The sequence below is a fragment of the Anomaloglossus baeobatrachus genome, unplaced genomic scaffold (genome assembly GCF_048569485.1).
Source record: "Anomaloglossus baeobatrachus isolate aAnoBae1 unplaced genomic scaffold, aAnoBae1.hap1 Scaffold_652, whole genome shotgun sequence".
In the NCBI taxonomy this organism is placed as follows: domain Eukaryota; kingdom Metazoa; phylum Chordata; class Amphibia; order Anura; family Aromobatidae; genus Anomaloglossus; species Anomaloglossus baeobatrachus.
In genome coordinates this window covers 14,436-30,406 of record NW_027445022.1, presented here as the reverse complement: position 1 = coordinate 30,406, position 15,971 = coordinate 14,436, and the positions used below count along the sequence as shown (strand labels likewise).

Here is a 15,971-nt window from a genome sequence, read left to right as displayed (position 1 = left end):
GAGGAAGTGTGAAAAGTGAATGGGCCAAATTGAGGTGCATATGAAGACGTATGCTTTCTTCCAATTCATTAAATCGGGCTAATATGAATCAGGTGAATTGAGTTCTGCTTTTGGAAACTGGGTTAAGAAGGGGTGCACCGTTCCTGGAGGTACTGCAATACCAGGTCAATGCGTGGAGTGGACAGAGCAAGCTCTTTTTCCATCTCCCTGTTCTAAAAATCCATTTAATATATGGTCCCCAGATAGGGGACGTATCAGATATTAAACTGATAAGAACAGATACTACACTTGATCTTAGCCAAAAGGCCGAGAAGCGATAACCAGAATTGGTTTGGGCCTCGAGTGGCACCCTGGCCTATGCCGGACACATCTTAGGGAGAGAGAGCGAGAGGGAGACAAACCCACGCCTACACAAGACATTTTGTCACCCAAGCCAACCCTTGAAAAGGCTGCTTTGCAGAGCCAAAACAAGAAGAATGGTGCGTTTTGCAGCCGCCGCCCACTGCAATGAATCTGAATAACTCCTCCTTTAGGGCGCAAGCAACTCCCCTCCCCCTTGCAGTCTTTCCAATTCACGATACAAAAAGACGGACAGGACAGGTTGCCTGACTTTCCGTCACTGCCACCCTTTGCCATCCTTACCCGTAGAAAGCCCTTTCATCATCCCCAAACCCTAATCTTTTCCCTTTCCTTCCCAGCCCCCAAACCCTGCCCTCTGTACCTTTCTCACCACCCGCTTCCCTTCTCCTGTCATCCCCCTACCACCCGGGAAAAAAAGAGATTGCCCCCTCCTTCCACTAGCCCACCCTCCCACCCAAAGAACAACTTCTTCTGCGCAGCTTGTTTTCTAGGCAGCAGCGCTATTGTGATGTCATCGGGGGGCATTGTGACAAGCCGCCAGTGTTCCGTCTCTTCATGTTGTGCACAGTTCAAACGGAAAATACATCAACAGGCAGACTACAGAAAAGCTTACTATCAAAGGTTAGAGGGGGGCTTTCTCAGAGGGCTTTTTACAGTTTTTCTATTCCCAATTAGCCGTTTAAGTGTACTTATTGAAAGTAGTAATTCTTTCATAGGCCGCCCTTTCTTAGTATTTGACGTTCCTTATATTGCGGTATGAGGCTTCGCAGTAGGTTGCAAACATTCATCACCCATGACTGTCCCCAATTGAGCTCAGAAGCTCAATGTCTATCATGACCTCTCTTTTAGAATGTCCAAGAGCAAGCAAACTATTCCTCCAGGAGAGGGCGCCAACAGACTACTAAAGAGATCATCATTACTCAAAGAAAACCCCAAAAACCAATGCATGATAGGAATAAACAGGTAACTTTCTTTGGAGTGGAAGCGGAGAGATCGCACCAGATGCCAATTCTAGATGTTATCACACCTGTGGTCACTGCAGCAGCAGGTGAATCCACTTTGTCCAAAAGGGATCTATTCCATTCAATTGCAAATGATCTAGATAAGACAGAGAACTGCAGCACGGGGACATAGCCGAGTTGGTCAGGTTGAGTGGTGATGAGTTTGCTATTTGGATGAATAAAGAAAGTCAAAAGTGTGAAAGATAAAAAACAAAAGGAGGAAGTGTGAAAAGTGAATGGGCCAAATTGAGGTGCATATGAAGACGTATGCTTTCTTCCAATTCATTAAATCGGGCTAATATGAATCAGGTGAATTGAGTTCTGCTTTTGGAAACTGGGTTAAGAAGGGGTGCACCGTTCCTGGAGGTACTGCAATACCAGGTCAATGCGTGGAGTGGACAGAGCAAGCTCTTTTTCCATCTCCCTGTTCTAAAAATCCATTTAATATATGGTCCCCAGATAGGGGACGTATCAGATATTAAACTGATAAGAACAGATACTACACTTGATCTTAGCCAAAAGGCCGAGAAGCGATAACCAGAATTGGTTTGGGCCTCGAGTGGCACCCTGGCCTATGCCGGACACATCTTAGGGAGAGAGAGCGAGAGGGAGACAAACCCACGCCTACACAAGACATTTTGTCACCCAAGCCAACCCTTGAAAAGGCTGCTTTGCAGAGCCAAAACAAGAAGAATGGTGCGTTTTGCAGCCGCCGCCCACTGCAATGAATCTGAATAACTCCTCCTTTAGGGCGCAAGCAACTCCCCTCCCCCTTGCAGTCTTTCCAATTCACGATACAAAAAGACGGACAGGACAGGTTGCCTGACTTTCCGTCACTGCCACCCTTTGCCATCCTTACCCGTAGAAAGCCCTTTCATCATCCCCAAACCCTAATCTTTTCCCTTTCCTTCCCAGCCCCCAAACCCTGCCCTCTGTACCTTTCTCACCACCCGCTTCCCTTCTCCTGTCATCCCCCTACCACCCGGGAAAAAAAGAGATTGCCCCCTCCTTCCACTAGCCCACCCTCCCACCCAAAGAACAACTTCTTCTGCGCAGCTTGTTTTCTAGGCAGCAGCGCTATTGTGATGTCATCGGGGGGCATTGTGACAAGCCGCCAGTGTTCCGTCTCTTCATGTTGTGCACAGTTCAAACGGAAAATACATCAACAGGCAGACTACAGAAAAGCTTACTATCAAAGGTTAGAGGGGGGCTTTCTCAGAGGGCTTTTTACAGTTTTTCTATTCCCAATTAGCCGTTTAAGTGTACTTATTGAAAGTAGTAATTCTTTCATAGGCCGCCCTTTCTTAGTATTTGACGTTCCTTATATTGCGGTATGAGGCTTCGCAGTAGGTTGCAAACATTCATCACCCATGACTGTCCCCAATTGAGCTCAGAAGCTCAATGTCTATCATGACCTCTCTTTTAGAATGTCCAAGAGCAAGCAAACTATTCCTCCAGGAGAGGGCGCCAACAGACTACTAAAGAGATCATCATTACTCAAAGAAAACCCCAAAAACCAATGCATGATAGGAATAAACAGGTAACTTTCTTTGGAGTGGAAGCGGAGAGATCGCACCAGATGCCAATTCTAGATGTTATCACACCTGTGGTCACTGCAGCAGCAGGTGAATCCACTTTGTCCAAAAGGGATCTATTCCATTCAATTGCAAATGATCTAGATAAGACAGAGAACTGCAGCACGGGGACATAGCCGAGTTGGTCAGGTTGAGTGGTGATGAGTTTGCTATTTGGATGAATAAAGAAAGTCAAAAGTGTGAAAGATAAAAAACAAAAGGAGGAAGTGTGAAAAGTGAATGGGCCAAATTGAGGTGCATATGAAGACGTATGCTTTCTTCCAATTCATTAAATCGGGCTAATATGAATCAGGTGAATTGAGTTCTGCTTTTGGAAACTGGGTTAAGAAGGGTGTGCACCGTTCCTGGAGGTACTGCAATACCAGGTCAATGCGTGGAGTGGACAGAGCAAGCTCTTTTTCCATCTCCCTGTTCTAAAAATCCATTTAATATATGGTCCCCAGATAGGGGACGTATCAGATATTAAACTGATAAGAACAGATACTACACTTGATCTTAGCCAAAAGGCCGAGAAGCGATAACCAGAATTGGTTTGGGCCTCGAGTGGCACCCTGGCCTATGCCGGACACATCTTAGGGAGAGAGAGCGAGAGGGAGACAAACCCACGCCTACACAAGACATTTTGTCACCCAAGCCAACCCTTGAAAAGGCTGCTTTGCAGAGCCAAAACAAGAAGAATGGTGCGTTTTGCAGCCGCCGCCCACTGCAATGAATCTGAATAACTCCTCCTTTAGGGCGCAAGCAACTCCCCTCCCCCTTGCAGTCTTTCCAATTCACGATACAAAAAGACGGACAGGACAGGTTGCCTGACTTTCCGTCACTGCCACCCTTTGCCATCCTTACCCGTAGAAAGCCCTTTCATCATCCCCAAACCCTAATCTTTTCCCTTTCCTTCCCAGCCCCCAAACCCTGCCCTCTGTACCTTTCTCACCACCCGCTTCCCTTCTCCTGTCATCCCCCTACCACCCGGGAAAAAAAGAGATTGCCCCCTCCTTCCACTAGCCCACCCTCCCACCCAAAGAACAACTTCTTCTGCGCAGCTTGTTTTCTAGGCAGCAGCGCTATTGTGATGTCATCGGGGGGCATTGTGACAAGCCGCCAGTGTTCCGTCTCTTCATGTTGTGCACAGTTCAAACGGAAAATACATCAACAGGCAGACTACAGAAAAGCTTACTATCAAAGGTTAGAGGGGGGCTTTCTCAGAGGGCTTTTTACAGTTTTTCTATTCCCAATTAGCCGTTTAAGTGTACTTATTGAAAGTAGTAATTCTTTCATAGGCCGCCCTTTCTTAGTATTTGACGTTCCTTATATTGCGGTATGAGGCTTCGCAGTAGGTTGCAAACATTCATCACCCATGACTGTCCCCAATTGAGCTCAGAAGCTCAATGTCTATCATGACCTCTCTTTTAGAATGTCCAAGAGCAAGCAAACTATTCCTCCAGGAGAGGGCGCCAACAGACTACTAAAGAGATCATCATTACTCAAAGAAAACCCCAAAAACCAATGCATGATAGGAATAAACAGGTAACTTTCTTTGGAGTGGAAGCGGAGAGATCGCACCAGATGCCAATTCTAGATGTTATCACACCTGTGGTCACTGCAGCAGCAGGTGAATCCACTTTGTCCAAAAGGGATCTATTCCATTCAATTGCAAATGATCTAGATAAGACAGAGAACTGCAGCACGGGGACATAGCCGAGTTGGTCAGGTTGAGTGGTGATGAGTTTGCTATTTGGATGAATAAAGAAAGTCAAAAGTGTGAAAGATAAAAAACAAAAGGAGGAAGTGTGAAAAGTGAATGGGCCAAATTGAGGTGCATATGAAGACGTATGCTTTCTTCCAATTCATTAAATCGGGCTAATATGAATCAGGTGAATTGAGTTCTGCTTTTGGAAACTGGGTTAAGAAGGGGTGCACCGTTCCTGGAGGTACTGCAATACCAGGTCAATGCGTGGAGTGGACAGAGCAAGCTCTTTTTCCATCTCCCTGTTCTAAAAATCCATTTAATATATGGTCCCCAGATAGGGGACGTATCAGATATTAAACTGATAAGAACAGATACTACACTTGATCTTAGCCAAAAGGCCGAGAAGCGATAACCAGAATTGGTTTGGGCCTCGAGTGGCACCCTGGCCTATGCCGGACACATCTTAGGGAGAGAGAGCGAGAGGGAGACAAACCCACGCCTACACAAGACATTTTGTCACCCAAGCCAACCCTTGAAAAGGCTGCTTTGCAGAGCCAAAACAAGAAGAATGGTGCGTTTTGCAGCCGCCGCCCACTGCAATGAATCTGAATAACTCCTCCTTTAGGGCGCAAGCAACTCCCCTCCCCCTTGCAGTCTTTCCAATTCACGATACAAAAAGACGGACAGGACAGGTTGCCTGACTTTCCGTCACTGCCACCCTTTGCCATCCTTACCCGTAGAAAGCCCTTTCATCATCCCCAAACCCTAATCTTTTCCCTTTCCTTCCCAGCCCCCAAACCCTGCCCTCTGTACCTTTCTCACCACCCGCTTCCCTTCTCCTGTCATCCCCCTACCACCCGGGAAAAAAAGAGATTGCCCCCTCCTTCCACTAGCCCACCCTCCCACCCAAAGAACAACTTCTTCTGCGCAGCTTGTTTTCTAGGCAGCAGCGCTATTGTGATGTCATCGGGGGGCATTGTGACAAGCCGCCAGTGTTCCGTCTCTTCATGTTGTGCACAGTTCAAACGGAAAATACATCAACAGGCAGACTACAGAAAAGCTTACTATCAAAGGTTAGAGGGGGGCTTTCTCAGAGGGCTTTTTACAGTTTTTCTATTCCCAATTAGCCGTTTAAGTGTACTTATTGAAAGTAGTAATTCTTTCATAGGCCGCCCTTTCTTAGTATTTGACGTTCCTTATATTGCGGTATGAGGCTTCGCAGTAGGTTGCAAACATTCATCACCCATGACTGTCCCCAATTGAGCTCAGAAGCTCAATGTCTATCATGACCTCTCTTTTAGAATGTCCAAGAGCAAGCAAACTATTCCTCCAGGAGAGGGCGCCAACAGACTACTAAAGAGATCATCATTACTCAAAGAAAACCCCAAAAACCAATGCATGATAGGAATAAACAGGTAACTTTCTTTGGAGTGGAAGCGGAGAGATCGCACCAGATGCCAATTCTAGATGTTATCACACCTGTGGTCACTGCAGCAGCAGGTGAATCCACTTTGTCCAAAAGGGATCTATTCCATTCAATTGCAAATGATCTAGATAAGACAGAGAACTGCAGCACGGGGACATAGCCGAGTTGGTCAGGTTGAGTGGTGATGAGTTTGCTATTTGGATGAATAAAGAAAGTCAAAAGTGTGAAAGATAAAAAACAAAAGGAGGAAGTGTGAAAAGTGAATGGGCCAAATTGAGGTGCATATGAAGACGTATGCTTTCTTCCAATTCATTAAATCGGGCTAATATGAATCAGGTGAATTGAGTTCTGCTTTTGGAAACTGGGTTAAGAAGGGGTGCACCGTTCCTGGAGGTACTGCAATACCAGGTCAATGCGTGGAGTGGACAGAGCAAGCTCTTTTTCCATCTCCCTGTTCTAAAAATCCATTTAATATATGGTCCCCAGATAGGGGACGTATCAGATATTAAACTGATAAGAACAGATACTACACTTGATCTTAGCCAAAAGGCCGAGAAGCGATAACCAGAATTGGTTTGGGCCTCGAGTGGCACCCTGGCCTATGCCGGACACATCTTAGGGAGAGAGAGCGAGAGGGAGACAAACCCACGCCTACACAAGACATTTTGTCACCCAAGCCAACCCTTGAAAAGGCTGCTTTGCAGAGCCAAAACAAGAAGAATGGTGCGTTTTGCAGCCGCCGCCCACTGCAATGAATCTGAATAACTCCTCCTTTAGGGCGCAAGCAACTCCCCTCCCCCTTGCAGTCTTTCCAATTCACGATACAAAAAGACGGACAGGACAGGTTGCCTGACTTTCCGTCACTGCCACCCTTTGCCATCCTTACCCGTAGAAAGCCCTTTCATCATCCCCAAACCCTAATCTTTTCCCTTTCCTTCCCAGCCCCCAAACCCTGCCCTCTGTACCTTTCTCACCACCCGCTTCCCTTCTCCTGTCATCCCCCTACCACCCGGGAAAAAAAGAGATTGCCCCCTCCTTCCACTAGCCCACCCTCCCACCCAAAGAACAACTTCTTCTGCGCAGCTTGTTTTCTAGGCAGCAGCGCTATTGTGATGTCATCGGGGGGCATTGTGACAAGCCGCCAGTGTTCCGTCTCTTCATGTTGTGCACAGTTCAAACGGAAAATACATCAACAGGCAGACTACAGAAAAGCTTACTATCAAAGGTTAGAGGGGGGCTTTCTCAGAGGGCTTTTTACAGTTTTTCTATTCCCAATTAGCCGTTTAAGTGTACTTATTGAAAGTAGTAATTCTTTCATAGGCCGCCCTTTCTTAGTATTTGACGTTCCTTATATTGCGGTATGAGGCTTCGCAGTAGGTTGCAAACATTCATCACCCATGACTGTCCCCAATTGAGCTCAGAAGCTCAATGTCTATCATGACCTCTCTTTTAGAATGTCCAAGAGCAAGCAAACTATTCCTCCAGGAGAGGGCGCCAACAGACTACTAAAGAGATCATCATTACTCAAAGAAAACCCCAAAAACCAATGCATGATAGGAATAAACAGGTAACTTTCTTTGGAGTGGAAGCGGAGAGATCGCACCAGATGCCAATTCTAGATGTTATCACACCTGTGGTCACTGCAGCAGCAGGTGAATCCACTTTGTCCAAAAGGGATCTATTCCATTCAATTGCAAATGATCTAGATAAGACAGAGAACTGCAGCACGGGGACATAGCCGAGTTGGTCAGGTTGAGTGGTGATGAGTTTGCTATTTGGATGAATAAAGAAAGTCAAAAGTGTGAAAGATAAAAAACAAAAGGAGGAAGTGTGAAAAGTGAATGGGCCAAATTGAGGTGCATATGAAGACGTATGCTTTCTTCCAATTCATTAAATCGGGCTAATATGAATCAGGTGAATTGAGTTCTGCTTTTGGAAACTGGGTTAAGAAGGGGTGCACCGTTCCTGGAGGTACTGCAATACCAGGTCAATGCGTGGAGTGGACAGAGCAAGCTCTTTTTCCATCTCCCTGTTCTAAAAATCCATTTAATATATGGTCCCCAGATAGGGGACGTATCAGATATTAAACTGATAAGAACAGATACTACACTTGATCTTAGCCAAAAGGCCGAGAAGCGATAACCAGAATTGGTTTGGGCCTCGAGTGGCACCCTGGCCTATGCCGGACACATCTTAGGGAGAGAGAGCGAGAGGGAGACAAACCCACGCCTACACAAGACATTTTGTCACCCAAGCCAACCCTTGAAAAGGCTGCTTTGCAGAGCCAAAACAAGAAGAATGGTGCGTTTTGCAGCCGCCGCCCACTGCAATGAATCTGAATAACTCCTCCTTTAGGGCGCAAGCAACTCCCCTCCCCCTTGCAGTCTTTCCAATTCACGATACAAAAAGACGGACAGGACAGGTTGCCTGACTTTCCGTCACTGCCACCCTTTGCCATCCTTACCCGTAGAAAGCCCTTTCATCATCCCCAAACCCTAATCTTTTCCCTTTCCTTCCCAGCCCCCAAACCCTGCCCTCTGTACCTTTCTCACCACCCGCTTCCCTTCTCCTGTCATCCCCCTACCACCCGGGAAAAAAAGAGATTGCCCCCTCCTTCCACTAGCCCACCCTCCCACCCAAAGAACAACTTCTTCTGCGCAGCTTGTTTTCTAGGCAGCAGCGCTATTGTGATGTCATCGGGGGGCATTGTGACAAGCCGCCAGTGTTCCGTCTCTTCATGTTGTGCACAGTTCAAACGGAAAATACATCAACAGGCAGACTACAGAAAAGCTTACTATCAAAGGTTAGAGGGGGGCTTTCTCAGAGGGCTTTTTACAGTTTTTCTATTCCCAATTAGCCGTTTAAGTGTACTTATTGAAAGTAGTAATTCTTTCATAGGCCGCCCTTTCTTAGTATTTGACGTTCCTTATATTGCGGTATGAGGCTTCGCAGTAGGTTGCAAACATTCATCACCCATGACTGTCCCCAATTGAGCTCAGAAGCTCAATGTCTATCATGACCTCTCTTTTAGAATGTCCAAGAGCAAGCAAACTATTCCTCCAGGAGAGGGCGCCAACAGACTACTAAAGAGATCATCATTACTCAAAGAAAACCCCAAAAACCAATGCATGATAGGAATAAACAGGTAACTTTCTTTGGAGTGGAAGCGGAGAGATCGCACCAGATGCCAATTCTAGATGTTATCACACCTGTGGTCACTGCAGCAGCAGGTGAATCCACTTTGTCCAAAAGGGATCTATTCCATTCAATTGCAAATGATCTAGATAAGACAGAGAACTGCAGCACGGGGACATAGCCGAGTTGGTCAGGTTGAGTGGTGATGAGTTTGCTATTTGGATGAATAAAGAAAGTCAAAAGTGTGAAAGATAAAAAACAAAAGGAGGAAGTGTGAAAAGTGAATGGGCCAAATTGAGGTGCATATGAAGACGTATGCTTTCTTCCAATTCATTAAATCGGGCTAATATGAATCAGGTGAATTGAGTTCTGCTTTTGGAAACTGGGTTAAGAAGGGGTGCACCGTTCCTGGAGGTACTGCAATACCAGGTCAATGCGTGGAGTGGACAGAGCAAGCTCTTTTTCCATCTCCCTGTTCTAAAAATCCATTTAATATATGGTCCCCAGATAGGGGACGTATCAGATATTAAACTGATAAGAACAGATACTACACTTGATCTTAGCCAAAAGGCCGAGAAGCGATAACCAGAATTGGTTTGGGCCTCGAGTGGCACCCTGGCCTATGCCGGACACATCTTAGGGAGAGAGAGCGAGAGGGAGACAAACCCACGCCTACACAAGACATTTTGTCACCCAAGCCAACCCTTGAAAAGGCTGCTTTGCAGAGCCAAAACAAGAAGAATGGTGCGTTTTGCAGCCGCCGCCCACTGCAATGAATCTGAATAACTCCTCCTTTAGGGCGCAAGCAACTCCCCTCCCCCTTGCAGTCTTTCCAATTCACGATACAAAAAGACGGACAGGACAGGTTGCCTGACTTTCCGTCACTGCCACCCTTTGCCATCCTTACCCGTAGAAAGCCCTTTCATCATCCCCAAACCCTAATCTTTTCCCTTTCCTTCCCAGCCCCCAAACCCTGCCCTCTGTACCTTTCTCACCACCCGCTTCCCTTCTCCTGTCATCCCCCTACCACCCGGGAAAAAAAGAGATTGCCCCCTCCTTCCACTAGCCCACCCTCCCACCCAAAGAACAACTTCTTCTGCGCAGCTTGTTTTCTAGGCAGCAGCGCTATTGTGATGTCATCGGGGGGCATTGTGACAAGCCGCCAGTGTTCCGTCTCTTCATGTTGTGCACAGTTCAAACGGAAAATACATCAACAGGCAGACTACAGAAAAGCTTACTATCAAAGGTTAGAGGGGGGCTTTCTCAGAGGGCTTTTTACAGTTTTTCTATTCCCAATTAGCCGTTTAAGTGTACTTATTGAAAGTAGTAATTCTTTCATAGGCCGCCCTTTCTTAGTATTTGACGTTCCTTATATTGCGGTATGAGGCTTCGCAGTAGGTTGCAAACATTCATCACCCATGACTGTCCCCAATTGAGCTCAGAAGCTCAATGTCTATCATGACCTCTCTTTTAGAATGTCCAAGAGCAAGCAAACTATTCCTCCAGGAGAGGGCGCCAACAGACTACTAAAGAGATCATCATTACTCAAAGAAAACCCCAAAAACCAATGCATGATAGGAATAAACAGGTAACTTTCTTTGGAGTGGAAGCGGAGAGATCGCACCAGATGCCAATTCTAGATGTTATCACACCTGTGGTCACTGCAGCAGCAGGTGAATCCACTTTGTCCAAAAGGGATCTATTCCATTCAATTGCAAATGATCTAGATAAGACAGAGAACTGCAGCACGGGGACATAGCCGAGTTGGTCAGGTTGAGTGGTGATGAGTTTGCTATTTGGATGAATAAAGAAAGTCAAAAGTGTGAAAGATAAAAAACAAAAGGAGGAAGTGTGAAAAGTGAATGGGCCAAATTGAGGTGCATATGAAGACGTATGCTTTCTTCCAATTCATTAAATCGGGCTAATATGAATCAGGTGAATTGAGTTCTGCTTTTGGAAACTGGGTTAAGAAGGGGTGCACCGTTCCTGGAGGTACTGCAATACCAGGTCAATGCGTGGAGTGGACAGAGCAAGCTCTTTTTCCATCTCCCTGTTCTAAAAATCCATTTAATATATGGTCCCCAGATAGGGGACGTATCAGATATTAAACTGATAAGAACAGATACTACACTTGATCTTAGCCAAAAGGCCGAGAAGCGATAACCAGAATTGGTTTGGGCCTCGAGTGGCACCCTGGCCTATGCCGGACACATCTTAGGGAGAGAGAGCGAGAGGGAGACAAACCCACGCCTACACAAGACATTTTGTCACCCAAGCCAACCCTTGAAAAGGCTGCTTTGCAGAGCCAAAACAAGAAGAATGGTGCGTTTTGCAGCCGCCGCCCACTGCAATGAATCTGAATAACTCCTCCTTTAGGGCGCAAGCAACTCCCCTCCCCCTTGCAGTCTTTCCAATTCACGATACAAAAAGACGGACAGGACAGGTTGCCTGACTTTCCGTCACTGCCACCCTTTGCCATCCTTACCCGTAGAAAGCCCTTTCATCATCCCCAAACCCTAATCTTTTCCCTTTCCTTCCCAGCCCCCAAACCCTGCCCTCTGTACCTTTCTCACCACCCGCTTCCCTTCTCCTGTCATCCCCCTACCACCCGGGAAAAAAAGAGATTGCCCCCTCCTTCCACTAGCCCACCCTCCCACCCAAAGAACAACTTCTTCTGCGCAGCTTGTTTTCTAGGCAGCAGCGCTATTGTGATGTCATCGGGGGGCATTGTGACAAGCCGCCAGTGTTCCGTCTCTTCATGTTGTGCACAGTTCAAACGGAAAATACATCAACAGGCAGACTACAGAAAAGCTTACTATCAAAGGTTAGAGGGGGGCTTTCTCAGAGGGCTTTTTACAGTTTTTCTATTCCCAATTAGCCGTTTAAGTGTACTTATTGAAAGTAGTAATTCTTTCATAGGCCGCCCTTTCTTAGTATTTGACGTTCCTTATATTGCGGTATGAGGCTTCGCAGTAGGTTGCAAACATTCATCACCCATGACTGTCCCCAATTGAGCTCAGAAGCTCAATGTCTATCATGACCTCTCTTTTAGAATGTCCAAGAGCAAGCAAACTATTCCTCCAGGAGAGGGCGCCAACAGACTACTAAAGAGATCATCATTACTCAAAGAAAACCCCAAAAACCAATGCATGATAGGAATAAACAGGTAACTTTCTTTGGAGTGGAAGCGGAGAGATCGCACCAGATGCCAATTCTAGATGTTATCACACCTGTGGTCACTGCAGCAGCAGGTGAATCCACTTTGTCCAAAAGGGATCTATTCCATTCAATTGCAAATGATCTAGATAAGACAGAGAACTGCAGCACGGGGACATAGCCGAGTTGGTCAGGTTGAGTGGTGATGAGTTTGCTATTTGGATGAATAAAGAAAGTCAAAAGTGTGAAAGATAAAAAACAAAAGGAGGAAGTGTGAAAAGTGAATGGGCCAAATTGAGGTGCATATGAAGACGTATGCTTTCTTCCAATTCATTAAATCGGGCTAATATGAATCAGGTGAATTGAGTTCTGCTTTTGGAAACTGGGTTAAGAAGGGGTGCACCGTTCCTGGAGGTACTGCAATACCAGGTCAATGCGTGGAGTGGACAGAGCAAGCTCTTTTTCCATCTCCCTGTTCTAAAAATCCATTTAATATATGGTCCCCAGATAGGGGACGTATCAGATATTAAACTGATAAGAACAGATTTTTGATTTAATGAAGCTTTCCAAAGCACCACAAAAAATGCATGACCGAAGTCACACCAAAAACAGTGCAAAGGCTAGGATTCGTGTGGACCCCTCCGTGAGGAGAGGGTCCCCAAAAATCAACCCCGTCCCTCCGAGCCAGAAGGCCACAGCAAGGGTCAGGGATCTTCGGTGCTCCCCCAAGCCGAAGCCTGGTTGAGCCTTGTCGTTGCTCCCAGCGTCCACCCAGGCATCTTACCCAAGTGGAGTAGAGAGCTACTAGTTGTTGGTTTCGCAGCCGAAACTGCCCGGACCGTCAACCGGTGTTGGTTTCTCAGCCCAAGGCTAACCGGACCTCCAACCGGGTGTTGGTTTCTCAGCCGAAGCTGACCCGGACCTCCAACCGGGTGTTGGTTTCTCAGCCGAAGCTGACCCAGACCTCCAACCGGGTGTTGGTTTCTCAGCCGAAGCTGACCCGGACCTCCAACCGGGTGTTGGTTTCTCAGCCCAAAGCTGAACGGACCTCCGACCATGATTATAAAAATTTTCCTTCCTAGCCAGAAGGCCGGGATAGAGCAATATGCTCAGAAAGTATGAAAGGGCAAGGTACGGTGTGCTACAGAGCCCAAGGCTCGCCGGGGTCCCAAGCCAGCAAGCTCAGACTCACTCCAGGGTCGTCAGTCCTGGGGCACATTGCACCATAGCCCCCACACTTACTCAGTCTAATAGCCTCGATCCTGGTAGGGCCATGTTTTCCTCTAGATGAATATACTATACATTAAGAGTACTAGCAAGCGCAACCTTCCAGTGTGCATTGCATCTGCCGAGCCTCACAGATACTACACTTGATCTTAGCCAAAAGGCCGAGAAGCGATAACCAGAATTGGTTTGGGCCTCGAGTGGCACCCTGGCCTATGCCGGACACATCTTAGGGAGAGAGAGCGAGAGGGAGACAAACCCACGCCTACACAAGACATTTTGTCACCCAAGCCAACCCTTGAAAAGGCTGCTTTGCAGAGCCAAAACAAGAAGAATGGTGCGTTTTGCAGCCGCCGCCCACTGCAATGAATCTGAATAACTCCTCCTTTAGGGCGCAAGCAACTCCCCTCCCCCTTGCAGTCTTTCCAATTCACGATACAAAAAGACGGACAGGACAGGTTGCCTGACTTTCCGTCACTGCCACCCTTTGCCATCCTTACCCGTAGAAAGCCCTTTCATCATCCCCAAACCCTAATCTTTTCCCTTTCCTTCCCAGCCCCCAAACCCTGCCCTCTGTACCTTTCTCACCACCCGCTTCCCTTCTCCTGTCATCCCCCTACCACCCGGGAAAAAAAGAGATTGCCCCCTCCTTCCACTAGCCCACCCTCCCACCCAAAGAACAACTTCTTCTGCGCAGCTTGTTTTCTAGGCAGCAGCGCTATTGTGATGTCATCGGGGGGCATTGTGACAAGCCGCCAGTGTTCCGTCTCTTCATGTTGTGCACAGTTCAAACGGAAAATACATCAACAGGCAGACTACAGAAAAGCTTACTATCAAAGGTTAGAGGGGGGCTTTCTCAGAGGGCTTTTTACAGTTTTTCTATTCCCAATTAGCCGTTTAAGTGTACTTATTGAAAGTAGTAATTCTTTCATAGGCCGCCCTTTCTTAGTATTTGACGTTCCTTATATTGCGGTATGAGGCTTCGCAGTAGGTTGCAAACATTCATCACCCATGACTGTCCCCAATTGAGCTCAGAAGCTCAATGTCTATCATGACCTCTCTTTTAGAATGTCCAAGAGCAAGCAAACTATTCCTCCAGGAGAGGGCGCCAACAGACTACTAAAGAGATCATCATTACTCAAAGAAAACCCCAAAAACCAATGCATGATAGGAATAAACAGGTAACTTTCTTTGGAGTGGAAGCGGAGAGATCGCACCAGATGCCAATTCTAGATGTTATCACACCTGTGGTCACTGCAGCAGCAGGTGAATCCACTTTGTCCAAAAGGGATCTATTCCATTCAATTGCAAATGATCTAGATAAGACAGAGAACTGCAGCACGGGGACATAGCCGAGTTGGTCAGGTTGAGTGGTGATGAGTTTGCTATTTGGATGAATAAAGAAAGTCAAAAGTGTGAAAGATAAAAAACAAAAGGAGGAAGTGTGAAAAGTGAATGGGCCAAATTGAGGTGCATATGAAGACGTATGCTTTCTTCCAATTCATTAAATCGGGCTAATATGAATCAGGTGAATTGAGTTCTGCTTTTGGAAACTGAGTTAAGAAGGGGTGCACCGTTCCTGGAGGTACTGCAATACCAGGTCAATGCGTGGAGTGGACAGAGCAAGCTCTTTTTCCATCTCCCTGTTCTAAAAATCCATTTAATATATGGTCCCCAGATAGGGGACGTATCAGATATTAAACTGATAAGAACAGATACTACACTTGATCTTAGCCAAAAGGCCGAGAAGCGATAACCAGAATTGGTTTGGGCCTCGAGTGGCACCCTGGCCTATGCCGGACACATCTTAGGGAGAGAGAGCGAGAGGGAGACAAACCCACGCCTACACAAGACATTTTGTCACCCAAGCCAACCCTTGAAAAGGCTGCTTTGCAGAGCCAAAACAAGAAGAATGGTGCGTTTTGCAGCCGCCGCCCACTGCAATGAATCTGAATAACTCCTCCTTTAGGGCGCAAGCAACTCCCCTCCCCCTTGCAGTCTTTCCAATTCACGATACAAAAAGACGGACAGGACAGGTTGCCTGACTTTCCGTCACTGCCACCCTTTGCCATCCTTACCCGTAGAAAGCCCTTTCATCATCCCCAAACCCTAATCTTTTCCCTTTCCTTCCCAGCCCCCAAACCCTGCCCTCTGTACCTTTCTCACCACCCGCTTCCCTTCTCCTGTCATCCCCCTACCACCCGGGAAAAAAAGAGATTGCCCCCTCCTTCCACTAGCCCACCCTCCCACCCAAAGAACAACTTCTTCTGCGCAGCTTGTTTTCTAGGCAGCAGCGCTATTGTGATGTCATCGGGGGGCATTGTGACAAGCCGCCAGTGTTCCGTCTCTTCATGTTGTGCACAGTTCAAACGGAAAATACATCAACA

At 46.9% G+C, this 15,971-nt stretch overlaps 10 non-coding genes and 1 pseudogene across 10 annotated transcripts; all 11 read right to left on the bottom strand.

Moving 5' to 3' along the window:
- Positions 1-127: 127 nt before the first annotated feature.
- On the bottom strand, positions 128-318 carry LOC142286346 (U2 spliceosomal RNA). The gene has a single exon (XR_012747531.1). It is a non-coding gene; the product is annotated as a U2 spliceosomal RNA (small nuclear RNA).
- Positions 319-1,705: 1,387 nt separating this feature from the next.
- Positions 1,706-1,896, bottom strand: LOC142286344 (U2 spliceosomal RNA). Its single transcript, XR_012747529.1, has one exon. It is a non-coding gene; the product is annotated as a U2 spliceosomal RNA (small nuclear RNA).
- Positions 1,897-3,284: 1,388 nt separating this feature from the next.
- On the bottom strand, positions 3,285-3,475 carry LOC142286317 (U2 spliceosomal RNA). The gene has a single exon (XR_012747513.1). It is a non-coding gene; the product is annotated as a U2 spliceosomal RNA (small nuclear RNA).
- Positions 3,476-4,862: 1,387 nt separating this feature from the next.
- LOC142286343 (U2 spliceosomal RNA) lies at positions 4,863-5,053 on the bottom strand. The gene has a single exon (XR_012747528.1). It is a non-coding gene; the product is annotated as a U2 spliceosomal RNA (small nuclear RNA).
- Positions 5,054-6,440: 1,387 nt separating this feature from the next.
- Positions 6,441-6,631, bottom strand: LOC142286342 (U2 spliceosomal RNA). The gene has a single exon (XR_012747527.1). It is a non-coding gene; the product is annotated as a U2 spliceosomal RNA (small nuclear RNA).
- A 1,387-nt stretch (positions 6,632-8,018) lies between these two features.
- LOC142286341 (U2 spliceosomal RNA) lies at positions 8,019-8,209 on the bottom strand. The gene has a single exon (XR_012747526.1). It is a non-coding gene; the product is annotated as a U2 spliceosomal RNA (small nuclear RNA).
- Positions 8,210-9,596: 1,387 nt separating this feature from the next.
- LOC142286340 (U2 spliceosomal RNA) lies at positions 9,597-9,787 on the bottom strand. Its single transcript, XR_012747525.1, has one exon. It is a non-coding gene; the product is annotated as a U2 spliceosomal RNA (small nuclear RNA).
- A 1,387-nt stretch (positions 9,788-11,174) lies between these two features.
- LOC142286338 (U2 spliceosomal RNA) lies at positions 11,175-11,365 on the bottom strand. The gene has a single exon (XR_012747524.1). It is a non-coding gene; the product is annotated as a U2 spliceosomal RNA (small nuclear RNA).
- A 1,387-nt stretch (positions 11,366-12,752) lies between these two features.
- On the bottom strand, positions 12,753-12,945 carry LOC142286320 (U2 spliceosomal RNA). The gene has a single exon (XR_012747516.1). It is a non-coding gene; the product is annotated as a U2 spliceosomal RNA (small nuclear RNA).
- Positions 12,946-13,633: 688 nt separating this feature from the next.
- On the bottom strand, positions 13,634-13,760 carry LOC142286333 (U2 spliceosomal RNA; annotated as a pseudogene).
- A 1,387-nt stretch (positions 13,761-15,147) lies between these two features.
- LOC142286331 (U2 spliceosomal RNA) lies at positions 15,148-15,338 on the bottom strand. Its single transcript, XR_012747523.1, has one exon. It is a non-coding gene; the product is annotated as a U2 spliceosomal RNA (small nuclear RNA).
- Positions 15,339-15,971: the final 633 nt, after the last annotated feature.